Source organism: Schistocerca americana, chromosome 6 (assembly GCF_021461395.2).
Source record: "Schistocerca americana isolate TAMUIC-IGC-003095 chromosome 6, iqSchAmer2.1, whole genome shotgun sequence".
NCBI lineage: Eukaryota > Metazoa > Arthropoda > Insecta > Orthoptera > Acrididae > Schistocerca > Schistocerca americana.
Window position 1 is genome coordinate 648455406 of NC_060124.1, and position 17531 is coordinate 648472936.

Here is a 17531-nt window from a genome sequence, read left to right on the forward strand (position 1 = left end):
TCAGGGCCTCCTAATGACGATGGAACACTCATATTGTGTCGAGGTTCAGTACATCGTCCTTCAGCCGACTTGTCTCCAAGGGCCTATTGCTGCCTCGGGCACCTTATGGTCGTTCTCCTGTGAGCCTAGATTTTCGGATGCGATGCAAAACTGATAGTTAATTTTAACGTTCAGGGCCTCCTAATGACAATGGGACACTAAAATTGCGTCGAGTTTCAATACATCGTCCTCCAGCCACCTTGTATCCAAGGGGATACTCCTGTCTCGGGCACCGTATGGTCCTTATCCTGTGAGTAGGTTTTCGAATCCAACGCCAAAATGATAGTTAATTGTAACGCTCAGGGCCTCCTAATGTGATGGAACACTCAAATTGCGTCGAGATTCAATACATCGTCCTCCAGGCGACTTCTCTCCAAGGGGATATTGCTGCCTCGGGCACCATATGGTCCTTCTCCTATGAGTAGATTTTCGAATCCAACGCCAAAATGATAATTAATTGTAACGTTCAGGGACTCCTAATGTCGATGGAGCACTCAAATTGCGTCGCGATTCAATACATCGTCCTCCGGCGGACTTGTCTCCAAGGGGATATTGATGCCTCGGGCACCTTATGGTCCGTCTCCAGTGAGTCTGGATATTCGAGTCCAACGAAAAACTGATAGTTAATTGTAACGTTCAGGGCCTCCTAATGACGATGGAACACTCAAATTGCGTCGAGATTCAATACATCGTCCTCCAGCCGACTTCTCTCCAAGGGGATGTTGCTGCCTCGGGCACAATATGGACGTTCTCCTGTTGGTCTAGATTTTCGAATCCGTCGCAAAACTGGTAGTTAATTGCAACGTTCAGGGCCTCCTAATGACGATGGAACACTCATATTGCGTCGAGGTTCAGTACATCGTCCTTCAGCCGACTTGTCTCCAAGGGCCTATTGCTGCCTCGGGCACCTTATGGTCGTTCTCCTGTGAGCCTAGATTTTCGGATGCGATGCAAAACTGATAGTTAATTTTAACGTTCAGGGCCTCCTAATGACAATGGGACACTAAAATTGCGTCGAGTTTCAATACATCGTCCTCCAGCCACCTTGTATCCAAGGGGATACTCCTGTCTCGGGCACCGTATGGTCCTTATCCTGTGAGTAGGTTTTCGAATCCAACGCCAAAATGATAGTTAATTGTAACGCTCAGGGCCTCCTAATGTGATGGAACACTCAAATTGCGTCGAGATTCAATACATCGTCCTCCAGGCGACTTCTCTCCAAGGGGATATTGCTGCCTCGGGCACCATATGGTCCTTCTCCTATGAGTAGATTTTCGAATCCAACGCCAAAATGATAATTAATTGTAACGTTCAGGGACTCCTAATGTCGATGGAGCACTCAAATTGCGTAGCGATCCAATACATAGTCCTCCAGCCGACTATTCTCCAAGGGGATAATGCTGCCTCGGGCACCTTATGGTCGTCCTCCTGTGAGTCCAGATTTTCGAATCCGACGCAAAACTTATAGTTAATTGTAACGTTCAGGGCCTCCTAATGACGATGGAACACTCAAATTGCGTCGAAATTCAATACATCGTCCTCCAGCCGACTAGTCCTCAACGGGATATTGCTGCCTCGGGCACCGTATGGACCGACTCCTGTGCGTCTAGATGTTTGAATCCGACGCGAAACTGATAGATAGGGCCTCCTTATGACGATGGAACCCTCATATTGCGTCGAGATTCAGTACATCGTCCTTCAGCCGACTTGTCTCCAAGGGTCTATTGCTGCCTCGGGCACCTTATGGTCGTTCTCCTGTGAGTCTAAATTTTCGAATACGATGCAAAACTGATAGTTAATTTTAACGTTCAGGGCCTCCTAATGACGATGGAACACTTAAATTGCGTCGAGATTCGTTACATCGACCTTCAGCCGACCTGTCTCCAAGGGTCTATAGCTGCCTCGGGCACCTTGTGGTCGTTCTCCTGTGAGTCTAGATTTTCGAATCCGACGAATAACTGTTAGTTAATTGTAACAATCAGGGCCTCGTAATGACGATTGAACTCTCAAATTGCGTCGAGATTCAATACGGTGTCCTCCAGCCGACTTGTCTCCGAGGGGATAATGGTGCCTGTGGCACCTTATGGTCGTTCTCTTATGGGCCTAGACTTTCGAACGCGACGCAAAGCAGATAGTTAATTGTAACGTTCAGGGCCTCCTATCAACAATGGAACACTCAAATTGCGTCGAGATTCAATACATCGTCCTTCAGATGACTTGTCTCCGAGGGTCTATTGCTGCCTCGGGCACCTTATGATCGTTCTCTTGTGAGTCTAGATTTTCGAATCCGACGCAATACTGATAGTTAATTGCAACGTTCAGGGCCTCCTAATGACGATGGAACACTCAAATTGCTTCGAGTTTCAATACATCGTCCTCCAGCCTACTTGTATCCAAGGGGATATTGCTGTCTCGGGCACCATATGGTCCTGCTCCTGTGAGTAGATTTTCGAATCCAACGCTAAAATGATAGTTAATTGTAACGTTAAGAGCCTCCTAATGACGATGGAACACTCAAATTGCGTCGAGAGTCAATACATCGTCCTCCAGCCGACTTCTCTCCAAGGGGATGTTGCTGCCTCGGGCACAATATGGACGTTCTCCTGTTGGTCTAGATTTTCGAATCCGTCGCAAAACTGATAGTTAATTGCAACGTTTAGGGCCTCCTAATGACGGTGGAACACTCATATTGCGTCGAGGTTCAGTACATCGTCCTTCAGCCGACTTGTCTCCAAGGGTCTATTGCTGCCTCAGGCACCTAATGATCGTTCTCTTGTGAGTCTAGATTTTCGAATCCGACGCAAAAATGATAGTTAATTGTAACGTTCAGGGCCTCCTAATGACGATGGAACACTTAAATTCCGTCGAGTTTCAATACATCGTCCTCCAGCCTACTTGTATCCAAGGGGATATTGCTGTCTCGGGCACCATATGGTCCTGCTCCTGTGAGTAGATTTTCGAATCCAACGCTAAAATGATAGTTAATTGTAACGTTAAGAGCCTCCTAATGACGATGGAACACTCAAATTGCGTCGAGAGTCAATACATCGTCCTCCAGGCGACTTGTCTACAAGGGGATATTGCTGCCTCGGGCACCATGTGGTCTGTCTCCTGTGAGTCTAGATTTTCGAATCCGACGCTAAAATGATAGCTAATTGCAATGTTCAGGGCCTCCTAATGACGATGGAACACTCAAATTGCGTCGAGATTCTACACATCGACCTCCAGCCGACTTGTCCCCAAGGGTCTATTGCTGCCTCGGGCACCTTATGGTCGTACTCCGGTGAGTCTAGATTTTCGAATCCGTCGCAAAACTGATAGTTAATTGTAACGTTCAGGGCCTCCTAATGACGGTGGAACACTCAAATTGCGTCGAGATTCAATACATCGACCTCCGGCGGACTTGTCTCCAAGGGGATGTTGATGCCTCGGGCACCTTATGGTCCGTCTCCAGTGAGTCTGGATTTTCGAATCCAACGAAAAACTGATAGTTAATTGTAACGTTCAGGGCCTCCTATTGACGATGGAACACTCAAATTGCGTCGAGATTCAATACATCGTCCTCCAGCCGACTTCTCTCCAGGGGGATATTGCTGCCTCGGGCACAATATGGTCGTTCTCCAGTGGGTCTAGATTTTCGAATCCGTCGCAAAACTGATAGTTAATTGTAACGTTCAGGGCCTCCTAATGACGATGGAACACTCAAATTACGTCGAGATTCAATACATCGTCCTCCAGCCGACTTGTCTCCAAGGGTCTATTGCTGCCTCTGGCACCCTATGGTCGTGCTCCTGTGCATCTACATTTTCGAATCCGACGCAAAACTGATAGTTAATTGTAACATTCAGAGTCTCCTAATGACGATGGAACACTCAAATTGCGTCGATATTCAATACATCGTCCTCCAGCCGACTAGTCTCCAACGGGATATTGCTGCCTCGGGCACCGTATGGTCCGACTCCTGTGAGTCTAGATTTTTGAATCCGACGCGAAACTGATAGATAGGGCCTCCTTATGACGATGGAACACTCATATTGCGTCGAGGTTCAGTACATCGTCCTTCAGCCGACTTGTCTCCAAGGGTCTATTGCTGCCTCGGGCACCTTATGGTCGTTGTCCTGTGAGTCTAGATTTTCGAATGCGATGCAAAACTGATAGTTAATTTTAACGTTCAGGGCCTCCTAATGACAATGGGACACTAAAATTGCGTCGAGTTTCAATACATCGTCCTCCAGCCTCCTTGTATCCAAGGGGATATTCCTGTCTCGGGCACCGTATGGTTCTTCTCCTGTGAGTAGGTTTTCGAATCCAACGCCAAAATGATAGTTAATTGTAACGTTCAGAGCCTCCTAATGTGATGGAACACTTAAATTGCGTCGAGATTCGTTACATCGACCTTCAGCCGACCTGTCTCCAAGGGTCTATAGCTGCCTCGGGCACCTTGTGGTCGTTCTCCTGTGAGTCTAGATTTTCGAATCCGACGCATAACTGTTAGTTAATTGTAACAATCAGGGCCTCGTAATGACGATTGAACTCTCAAATTGCGTCGAGATTCAATACGTTGTCCTCCAGCCGACTTGTCTCCGAGGGGATAATGGTGCCTGTGGCACCTTATGGTCGTTCTCCTATGGGCCTAGACTTTCGAACGCGACGCAAAACAGATAGTTAATTGTAACGTTCAGGGCCTCCTATCGACAATGGAACACTCAAATTGCGTCGAGATTCAATACTTCGTCCTTCAGATGACTTGTCTCCAAGGGTCTATTGCTGCCTCGGGCACCTTATGATCGTTCTCTTGTGAGTCTAGATTTTCGAATCCGACGCAATACTGATAGTTAATTGCAACGTTCAGGGCCTCCTAATGACGATGGAACACTCAAATTGCGTCAAGTTTCAATACATCGTCCTCCAGCCTACTTGTATCCAAGGGGATATTGCTGTCTCGGGCACCATATGGTCCTGCTCCTGTGAGTAGATTTTCGAATCCAACGCTAAAATGATAGTTAATTGTAACGTTAAGAGCCTCCTAACGACGATGGAACACTCAAATTGCGTCGAGGGTCAATACATCGTCCTCCAGGCGACTTGTCTACAAGGGGATATTGCTGCCTCGGGCACCATGTGGTCTGTCTCCTGTGAGTCTAGATTTTCGAATCCGACGCAAAAATGATAGCTAATTGTAATGTTCAGGGCCTCCTAATGACGATGGAACACTCAAATTGCGTCGAGACTCAATACATGGACCTCCAGCCGACTTGTCTCCAAGGGTCTATTGCTGCCTCTGGCACCTTATGGTCGTACTCCGGTGAGTCTAGATTTTCGAATCCGTCGCAAAACTGATAGTTAATTGTAACGTTCAGGGCCTCCTAATGACGGTGGAACACTCAAATTGCGTCGAGATTCAATACATCGACCTCCGGCGGACTTGTCTCCAAGGGGATGATGATGCCTCGGGCACCTTGTGGTCCGTCTCCAGTGAGTCTGGATATTCGAATCCAACGAAAAACTGATAGTTAATTGTAACGCTCAGGGCCTCCTATTGACGATGGAACACTCAAATTGCGTCGCGATTCAATACATCGTCCTTCAGATGACTTGTCTCCAAGGGTCTATTGCTGCCTCGGGCACCTTATGAACGTTCTCCTGTGAGTCTAGATTTTCGAATCCGACGCAATACTGATAGTTAATTGTAACTCTCAGGGCCTCCTAATGACGATGGAACACTCAAATTGCGTCGCGATTCAATACATCGTCCTCCAGCCGACGTGTCTCCAAGGGTCTATTGCTGCCTCTGGCACCTTATGGTCGTGCTCCTGTGCGTCTACATTTTCGAATCCGACGCAAAACTGATAGTTAATTGTAACATTACGGGCCTCCTAATGACGATGGAACACTCAAATTGCGTCGAGATTCAATACATCGTCCTCCAGCCGACTTCTCTCCAGGGGGATATTGCTGCCTCGGGCACAATATGGTCGTTCTCCTGTGGGTCTAGACTTTCGAATCCGTCGCAAAACTGATAGTTAATTGTAACGTTCAGGGCCTCCTAATGACGATGGAACACTCAAATTGCGTCGAGATTCAATACGTCGTCCTCCAGCCGACTTGTCTCCAAGGGTCTATTGCTGCATCGGGCACCTTATGGTCGTGCTCCTGTGCATCTACATTTTCGAATCCGTCGAAAAACTGATAGTTAATTGTAACATTCAGAGTCTCCTAATGACGATGGAACACTCAAATTGCGTCGAAATTCAATACATCGTCCTCCAGCCGACTAGTCTCCAACGGGATATTGCTGCCTCGATCGCCGTATGGTCCGACTCCTGTGAGTCTAGATTTTTGAATCCGACGCGAAACTGATAGATAGGGCCTCCTTATGACGATGGAACACTCATATTGCGTCGAGGTTCAGTACATCGTCCTTCAGCATACTTGTCTCCAAGGGTCTATTGCTGCCTCGGGCACCTTATGGTCGTTCTCCTATGAGTCTAGATTTTCGAATGCGATGCAAAACTGATAGTTAATTTTAACGTTCAGGGCCTCCTAATGACAATGGGACACTAAAATTGCGTCGAGTTTCAATACATCGTCCTCCAGCCTCCTTGTATCCAAGGGGATATTCCTGTCTCGGGCACCGTATGGTCCTTCTCCTGTGAGTAGGTTTTCGAATCCAACGCCAAAATGATAGTTAATTGTAACGTTCAGGGCCTCCTAATGTGATGGAACACTCAAATTGCGTCGAGATTCAATACATCGTCCTCCAGGCGACTTCTCTCCAAATGGATATTGCTGCCTCGGGCACTATATGGTCCTTCTCCTATGAGTAGATTTTCGAATCCAACGCCTAAATGATAATTAATTGTAACGTTCAGGGACTCCTAATGACGATGGAGCACTCAAATTGCGCCGCGATTTAATACATCGTCCTCCGGCGGACTTGTCTCCAAGGGGATATTGATGCCTCGGGCACCTTATGGTCCGTCTCCAGTGAGTCTGGATATTCGAATCCAACGAAAAACTGATAGTTAATTGTAACGTTCAGGGCCTCCTAATGACGATCTAACACTCAAATTGCGTAGCGATCCAATACATCGTCCTCCAGCCGACTAGTCTCCAAGGGGATATTGCTGCCTCGGGCACCTTATGGCCGTCCTCCTGTGAGTCCAGATTTTCGAATCCGACGCAAAACTGATAGTTAATTGTAACGTTCAGGGCCTCCTAATGACGATGGAACACTCAAATTGCGTCGAAATTCAATACATCGTCCTCCAGCCGACTAGTCCTCAACGGGATATTGCTGCCTCGGGCACCGTATGGTGCGACTCCTGTGAGTCTAGATTTTTGAATCCGACGCGAAACTGATAGATAGGGCCTCCTTATGACGATGGAACACTCATATTGCGTCGAGATTCAGTACATCGTCCTTCAGCCGACTTGTCTCCAAGGGTCTACTGCTGCCTCGAACACCTTATGGTCGTTCTCTGGTGACTCTAGATTTTCGAATCCGTCGCAAAACTGATAACTAATTGTAACTTTCAGGGCCTCCTAATGACGGTGGAACACTCAAATTGCGTAGCGATCCAATACATCGTCCTCCAGCCGACTTGTCTCCAAGGGGTATTGCTGGCTCGGGTACCATATGGTCCGTCTCCTGAGCGTCTAGATTTTCGAATCCGAGGCGAAACTGATAGATAATAGAAACGTTCAGGGCCTCCTAATGACGATGGAACACTCAAATTGCATCGAGATTCAATACATCGTCCTTCAGTAGACTTGTCTACAAGAGTCTATTGCTGCATTCGGCACCTTATGGTCGTTCTCCTGTGAGTCTAGATCTTCGAATCCGACGCATAACTGGTAGTTAATTGTAAGGTTCAGGGCCTCCTAATGACGATGGAACACTCAAATTGCGTCGAGATTCAATACATCGGACTCCAGCCGACCTGTCTCCAAGGGTCTATTGCTGCCTTGAGCACCTTATGGTCGTTCTCCGGTGACTCTAGATTTTCGAATCCGTCGCAAAACTGATAGCTAATTGTAACTTTCAGGGCTCCTAATGACGGTGGAACACTCAAATTGCGACGAGATTCAATACATCGTCCTCCAGCCGACTAGTCTCCAACGGGATATTGCTGCCTCGGGCACCGTATGTTCCGACTCCTGTGAGTCTAGACTTTTGAATCCGACGCGAAACTGATAGTTAATTGTAACGTTCAGGGCCTCCTAATGTGATGGAACACTAAAATTGCGTCGAGATTCAATACAACGTCCATCAGCCGACTTGTCTCCAAAGGTCTATTGCTGCCTCGGGCACCTTATGGTCTTTGTCCTGTGAGTCTAGATTTTCGAATCCGACGCAAAAGTGATAGTTAATTGTAACGTTGAGGGACTCCTATCGAAAATGGAACACTCAAATTGCGTCGAGATTCAATTCATCGTCCTCCAGCCGACTAGTCTCCAAGGGGATATTGCAGCCTCGGGCACCTTATGATCGTCCTCCTGTGAGTCCAGATTTTCGAATCCGACGCAAAACTTATAGTTAATTGTAACGTTCAGGGCCTTCTAATGGCGATGGAAAACTCAAATTGCGTCGAGATTCAATACATCGTCCTCCAGCCGACTAGTCTCCAAGGGTCTATTGCTGCATCGGGCACCTTATGGTCGTTCTCCTGTGAGCCTAGATTTTCGAATCTGACGCAAAACTGATAGTTAATTGTAACGTTCAGGGCCTCCTAAAGACGATGGAACACTCAAATTGCGTCGAGGACCGTTACATCGACCTTCAGCCGACTTGTCTCCAAGGGTCTATTGCTGCCTCGGGCACCTTCTGGTCGTTCTCCTGTGAGTCTAGATTTTCGAATCCAAGGCAAAACTGATAGTTAATTGTAACAATCAGGGCCTCCTAATGACGATGAAACTCTCAAATTTCGTCGAGATTCAATACATCGTCCACCAGCCGACTTGTCTCCAAAGGTCTATTGCTACCTCGGGCACCGTATGGTCGTTCTCGTGTAAGTCTAGATTGTCGAATCCGACGCAATACTGATAGTTAATTGTAACGTCAGGGCCTCCTAATGACGCTGGACACTCAATTTGCGTCGAGATTCAATACATCGTCCTCCAGCCAACTAGTCTGTAATGGGATATTTCTGCCTCGGGCACCGTATGGTCCGTCTCCTGTGAGCCTAGATTTTTGAATCCGACGCAAAACTGATAGTTAATTGTAACGTTCAGGGCCTCCTAATGACGATGGAACACTCAAATTGCGTCGAGATTCAATACATCGTCCTCCAGCCGAATTGTCTCCAAGGGGATATCGCTGCCTCGGGCACCATATGTTCCGTGTCCTGTAATTCTACATTTTCGAATCCGACACAAAACTGATAGTTAATTGTAACGTTAAGGGCCTCCTAATGATGATGGAGTACTCAAATTGCGTCGAGATTCAATACATCGTCCTCCAGCCGACTTCTCTTCAAAGGTCTATTGCTGCCTCGGGCACCAAATGGTCGTCCTCCTGTGAGTCTAGATTTTCGAATCCGACGCAAAACTGATGGTTAAGTGTCACGTTCAGGGCCTCCTAATGACGATGGAACACTCAAATTGCGTCGAGATTCAATACATCGTCCTCCAGCCGACTAGTCTCCAACGGGATATTGCTGCCTCGGGCACCGTATGGTCCGACTCCTGTGAGTCTAGACTTTTGTATCCGACGCGAAACTGATGGTTAATTGTAACGTTGAGGGCCTCCTATCGACAATGGAACACTCAATTTGCGTCGAGTTTCAATACTTCGTCCTCCAGCCTACTTGTATCCAAGGGGATTTTGCTGTCTCGGGCACCATCTGGTCCTTCTCCTGTGAGTAGATTTTCGAATCCAACGCTAAAATGATAGTTAATTGTAACGTTAAGAGCCTGCTAATGACGATGGAACACTCAAATTGCGTCGAGAGTCAATACATCGTCCTCCAGGCGACTTGTCTACAAGGGGATATTGCTGCCTCGGGCACCATGTGGTCTGTCTCCTGTGAGTCTAGATTTTCGAATCCGACGCAAAAATGATAGCTAATTGCAATGTTCAGGGCCTCCTAATGACAATGGAACACTCAAATTACGTCGCGATTCAATACATCGGCCTCCAGCCGACTTGTCTCCATGGGTCTATTGTTGCCTCGGGCACCTTATGGTCGTTCTCCGGTGAGTCTAGATTTTCGAATCCGTCGCAAAACTGATAGTTAATTGTAGCGTTCAGGGCCTCTTAATGACGGTGGAACACTCAAATTGCGTCGAGATTCAATACATCGTCCTCCAGCCGACTTGTCTCCAAGGGGATATCGCTGCCTCGGGCACCATATGTTCCGTCTCCTGCAATTCTACATTTTCGAATCCGACACAAAACTGATAGTTAATTGTAACGTTCAGGGACTCCTAATGACGATGGAGCACTCAAATAGCGTCGCGATTCAATACATCGTCCTCCGGCGGGCTTGTCTCCAAGGGGATATTGATGCCTCGGGCACCTTATGGTCCGTCTCCAGTGAGTCTGGATATTCGAATCTAACGAAAAACTTATAGTTAATTGTAACGTTCAGGGCCTCCTAATGACGTAGGAACACTCAAATTGCGTAGCGATCCAATACATCGTCCTTCAGCCGACTTGACTCCAAGGGTCTATTGCTGCCTCGGTTACCTTATGATCGTTCTCTTGTGAGTCTAGATTTTCGAATCTGACGCAATACTGATAGTTAATTGTAACTCTCAGGGCCTCCTAATGACGATGGAACACTCAAATTGCGTCGCGATTCAATACATCGTCCTCCAGTCGATTTGTCTCCAAGGGTCTATTGCTGCCTCTGGGACCTTATGGTCGTGCTCCTGTGCGTCTATATTTTCGAATCCGACGCAAAACTGATAGGTAATTGTAACATTACGGGCCTCCTAATGACGATGGAACACTCAAATTGCGTCGAGATTCAGTACATCGTCCTCCAGCCGACTTCTCTCCAAGGGGATATTGCTACCTCGGGCACCATATGGTCCTTCTCCTATGAGTAGATTTTCGAATCCAACACCAAAATGATAGTTAATTGTAACGTTCAGGGCCTCTTAATGACGGTGGAACACTCAAATTGCGTCGAGATTCAATACATCGTCCTCCAGCCGACTTGTCTCCAAAGGTCTATTGCTGCCTCGGGCACCTTATGGTCGTTCTCGTGTAAGTCTAGATTGTCGAATCCGACGCAATACTGATAGTTAATTGTAACGTCAAGGCCGCCTAATGACGCTGGACACTCAATTTGCGTCGAGATTCAATAGATCGTCCTCCAGCCAACTAGTCTCCAATGGGATATTGCTGCCTCGGGCACCGTATGGTACGTCTCCTGTGAGTCTAGATTTTTGAATCCGACGCAAAACTGATAGTTAATTGTAACGTCAGGGCCTCCTAATGACGATGGAACACTCAAATTGCATCGAGATTCAATACATCGTCATTCAGTAGCTTGTCTCCAAGAGTCTATTGCTGCATTCGGCACCTTATGGTCGTTCTCCTGTGAGTCTAGATTTTCGAATCCGACGCATAACTGGTAGTTAATTGTAAGGTTCAGGGCTCCTAATGACGATGGAACACTCAAATTGCGTCGAGATTCAATACATCGGACTCCAGCCGAGTTGTCTCCAAGGGTCTATTGCTGCCTCGGGCACCTTATGGTCGTTCTCCGGTGACTCTAGATTTTCGAATCCGTCGCAAAACTGATAGTTAATTGTAACGTTCAGGGCCTCCTAATGACGTTGGAACACTGAAATTGCGACGAGATTCAATACATCGTCCTCCAGCCGACTTGTCTCCAAGGGGATATCGCTGCCTCGGGCACCATATGTTCCGTGTCCTGTAATTCTACATTTTCGAATCCGACGCAAAACTGTTAGTTAATTGTAACGTTAAGGGCCTCCTAATGATGATGGAACACTCAAATTGCGTCGAGTTTCAATACATCGTCCTCCAGCCGACTTATCACCAAAGGTCTATTGCTGCCTCGGGCACCAAATGGTCGTCTTCCTGTGAGTCTAGAAATTAGAATCCGACGCAAAACTGATGGTTAATTGTCACGTTCAGGGCCTCCTAATGACGATGGAACACTCAAATTGCGTCGAGATTCAATACATCGTCCTCCAGCCGACTAGTCTCCAACGGGATATTGCTGCCTCGGGCACCGTATGGTCCGACTCCTGTGAGTCTAGACTTTTGAATCCGACGCAAAACTGATAGTTAATTGTAACGTTCAGGGCCTCCTAATGTGATGGAACACTCAAACTGCGTCGAGATTCAATACAACGTCCATCAGCCGACTTGTCTCCAAAGGTCTATTGCTGCCTCGGGCACCTTATGGTCTTCGTCCTGTGAGTCTAGATTTTCGAATCCGACGGAAAACTGATAGTTAATTGTAACGTTCAGGGCCTCCTAATGACGATGGAACACTCAAATTGCGCCGAGGATCGTTACATCGACCTTCAGCCGACTTGTCTAAAAGGGTCTATTGCTGCCTCGGGCACCTTATGATCGTTCTCATGTGAGTCTAGATTTTCGAATCCGACGCAATACTGATAGTTAATTGTAACGTTCAGGGCCTCCTAATGACGATGGAACACACAAATTGCGTCGAGATTCGTTACATCGACCTTCAGCCGACCTGTCTCCAAGGCTCTATAGCTGCCTCGGGCACCTTGTGGTCGTTCTCCTGTGAGTCTAGATTTTCGAATCCGACGCATAACTGTTAGTTAATTGTAACAATAAGGGCCTCGTAATGACGATTGAACTCTCAAATTGCGTCGAGATTCAATACATCGTCCTCCAGCCGACTTGTCTCCAAGGGAATAATGCTGCCTGTGGCACCTTATGGTCGTTCTCCTATGGGCCTAGACTTTCGAACGCGACGCAAAACATATAGTTAATTGTAACGTTGAGGGCCTCCTATCGACAATGGAACACTCAAATTGCGTCGAGATTCAATACATCGTCCTTCAGCCGACTTGTCTCCAAGGGTCTATTGCTGCCTGGGGCACCTTATGATCGCTCTCTTGTGAGTCTAGATTTCCGAATCCGACGCAATACTGATAGTTAATTGTAACTCTCAGGGCCTCCTAATGACGATGGAACACTCAAATTGCGTCGAGATTCAATACATCGTCCTCCAGCCGACTTCTCTCCAAGGGGATATTGCTACCTCGGGCACCATATGGTCCTTCTCCTATGAGTAGATTTTCGAATCCAACGCCAAGATGATAGTTAATTGTAACGTTCAGGGCCTCCTAATGTGATGGAACACTCAAATTGCGTCGAGATTCAATTCATCGTCCTCCAGCCGACTAGTCTCCAAGGGGATATTGCTGCCTCGGGCACCTTATGGTCGTCCTCCTGTGAGTCCAGATTTTCGAATCAAACGCAAAACTGATAGTTAATTGTAACAATCAGGGCCTCCTAATGACGATGAAACTCTCAAATTGCGTCGAGATTCAATACATCGTCCTCCAGCCGACTTGTCTCCAAAGGTCTATTGCTGCCTCGGGCACCTTATGGTCGTTCTCGTGTAAGTCTAGATTGTCGAATCCGACGCAATACTGATAGTTAATAGTAACGTCAAGGCCTCCTAATGACGCTGGACACTCAATTTGCGTCGAGATTCAATACATCGTCCTCCAGCCAACTAGTCTCCAATGGGATATTGCTGCCTCGGGCACCGTATGGTACGTCTCCTGTGAGTCTAGATTTTTGAATCCGACGCAAAACTGATAGTTAATTGTAACGTCAGGGCCTCCTAATGACGATGGAACACTCAAATTGCGTCGAGATTCAAAACATCGGACTCCAGCCGACTTGTCTCCAAGGGTCTATTGCTGCCTCGGGCACCTTATGGTCGTTCTCCGGTGACTCTAGATTTTCAAATCCGTCGCAAAACTGATAGTTAATTGTAACGTTCAGGGCCTCCTAATGACGGTGGAACACTGAAATTGCGACGAGATTCAATACATCATCCTCCAGCCGACTTGTCTCCAAGGGGATATCGCTGCCTCGGGCACCATATGTTCCGTGTCCTGTAATTCTACATTTTCGAATCCGACGCAAAACTGTTAGTTAATTGTAACGTTAAGGGCCTCCCAATGATGATGGAACACTCAAATTGCGTCGAGTTTCAATACATCGTCCTCCAGCCGTCTTCTCTCCAAAGGTCTATTGCTGCCTCGGGCACCAAATGGTCGTCCTCCTGTGAGTCTAGATTTTCGAATCCGACGCAAAACTGATGGTTAATTGTCACGTTCAGGGCCTCCTAATGACGATGGAACACTCAAATTGCGTCGAGATTCAATACATCGTCCTCCAGCCGACTAGTCTCCAACGAGATATTGCTGCCTCGGGCACCGTATGGTCCGACTCCTGTGAGTCTAGACTTTTGAATCCGACGCAAAACTGATAGTTAATTGTAACGTTCAGGGCCTCCTAATGTGATGGAACACTCAAATTGCGTCGAGATTCAATACAACGTCCATCAGCCGACTTGTCTCCAAAGGTCTATTGCTGCCTCGGGCACCTTATGGTCTTCGTCCTGTGAGTCTAGATTTTCGAATCCGACGCAAAACTGATAGTTAATTGTAACGTTCAGGGTCTCCTAATGACGATGGAACACTCAAATTGCGTCGAGGATCGTTACATCGACCTTCAGCCGACTTGTCTCCAAGGGTCTATTGCTGCCTCGGGCACCTTCTGGTCGTTCTCCTGTGAGTCTAGATTTTCGAATCCAACGCATAACTGATAGTTAATTGTAACAATCAGGGCCTCCTAATGACGATGAAGCTCTCAAATTGCGTCGAGATTCAATACATCGTCCTCCAGCCGACTTTTCTCCAAAGGTCTATTGCTGCCTCGGGCACCTTATGGTCGTTCTCGTGTAGGTCTAGATTGTCGAATCCGACGTAATACTGATAGTTAATTGTAACGTCAGGGCCTCCTAATGACGCTGGACACTCAATTTGCGTCGAGATTCAATACATCGTCCGTCAGCCGACTTGTCTCCAAGGGTCTATTGCTGCCTCTGGCACCTTAAGATCGTTCTCTTGTGAGTCTAGATTTTCGAATCCGACGCAATACTGATAGTTAATTGTAACGTTCAGGGCCTCCTAATGACGATGGAACACTCAAATTGCGTCGAGTTTCAATACATCGTCCGCCAGCCTACTTGTATCCAAGGGGATATTGCTGTCTCGGGCACCATCTGGTCCTTCTCCTGTGAGTAGATTTTCGAATCCAACGCTAAAATGATAGTTAATTGTAACGTTAAAAGCCTCCTAATGACGATGGAACACTCAAATTGCGTCGAGAGTCAATACATCGTCCTCCTGGCGACTTGTCTGCAAGGGGATATTGCTGCCTCGGGCACCATGTGGTCTGTCTCCTGTGAGCCTAGATTTTCGAATCCGACGCAAAAATGATAGCTAATTGTAATGTTCAGGGCCTCCTAATGACGATGGAAAACTCAAATTGCGTCGCGATTCAATACATCGTCCTCCAGCCGACTTGTCTCCAAGGGAATATCGCTGCCTCGGGCACCATATGTTCCGTCCCCTGTAATTATACATTTTCGAATCCGACGCAAAACTGATAGTTAAATGTAACGTTCAGGGACTCCTAATGACGATGGAGCACTCAAATTGCGTCGCGATTCAATTAATCGTCTTCCGGCGGACTTGTCTCCAAGGGTGTATTGCTGCCTCTGGCACCTTATGGTCGTGCATCTGTGCGTCTATACTTTCCAATCCGACGCAAACCTGGTAGTTAATTGCAACATTACGGGCCTCCTAATGACGATGGAACACTCAAATTGCGTCGAGATTCTTTACATCGTCCTCCAGCCGACTTCTCTCCAAGGGGATATTGCTGCCTCGGGCGCCATATGGTCCTTCTCCAATGAGTAGATTTTCGAATCCAACGCCAAAATGATAGTTAATTGTAACGTCCAGGTCCTCCTAATGTGATGGAACACTCAAATTGCGTCGAGATTCAATTCATCGTCCTCCAGCCGACTAGTCTCCAAGGGTCTGTTGCCGCATCGGGCACCTTATGGTCGTTCTCCTGTGAGTCTAGATTTTCGAATCTGACGCAAAACTGATAGTTAATTGTAACGTTCAGGGCCTCCTAATGACGATGGAACACTCAAATTGCGTCGAGGATCGTTACATCGACCTACAGCCGACTTGTCTCCAAGAATCTATTGCTGCCTCGGGCACCTTCTGGTCGTTCTCCTGTGAGTCTAGATTTTCGAATCCAACGCAAAACTGATAGTTAATTGTAACAATCAGGGCCTCCTAATGACGCTGGACACTCAATTTGCGTCGAGATTCAATACATCGTCCTCCAGCCGACTTGTCTCCAAAGGTCTATTGCTCCCTCGGGCACCTTAAGGTCGTTCTCGTGAAAGTCTAGATTGTCGAATCCGACGCAATATTGATAGTTAATTGTAACGTCAGGGCCTCCTAATGACGCTGGACACTCAATTTGCGTCGAGATTCAATACATCGTCCTCCAGCCAACTAGTCTCCAATGGGATATTGCTGCCTCGGGCACCGTATGGTCCGTCTCCTGTGAGCCTAGGTTTTTGAATCCGACGCAAAACTGATAGTTAATTGTAACGTTCAGGGCCTCCTAATGACGATGGAACACTCAAATTGCGTCGAGAGTCAATACATCGTCCTCCAGGCGACTTGTCTACAAGGGGATATTGCTGCCTCGCGCACCATGTGGTCTGTCTCCTGTGAGTCTAGATTTTCGAATCCGACGCAAAAATGATAGCTAATTGTAATGTTCAGGGCCTCCTAATGACGATGGAACACTCAAATTGCGTCGCGATTCAATACATCGGCCTCCAGCCGACTTGTCTCCAAGGGTCTATTGCTGCCTCGGGCACCTTATGGTCGTTCTCCGGTGAGTCTAGATTTTCGAGTCCGACGCAAAACTAATAGCTAATTGTAACGTTCAGGGACTCCTCATGACAATTGAGCACTCAAATTGCGTCGTCATTCAATACATCATCCTCCGGCGGACTTGTCTCCAAGGGGATATTGATGCCTCGGTCACCTTATGGTCCGTCTCCAGTGAGTCTGGATATTCTAATCCCACGAAAAACTGATAGGTAATTGTAACGTTCAGGGCCTCCTAATGACGAAGGAACACTCAAATTGCGTAGCGATCCATTACATCGTCCTTCAGCCGACTTGTCTCCATGGGTCTATTGCTGCCTCTGGGACCTTATGGTCGTGCTCCTGTGCGTCTATATTTTCGAATCCGACGCAAAACTGATAGGTAATTGTAACATTACGGGCCTCCTAATGACGATGGAACACTCAAATTGCGTCGAGATTCAATACATCGTCCTCCAGCCGACTTGTCTCCAAGGGTCTATTGCTGCCTCTGGGACCTTATGGTCGTGCTAGTGTGCGTCTAT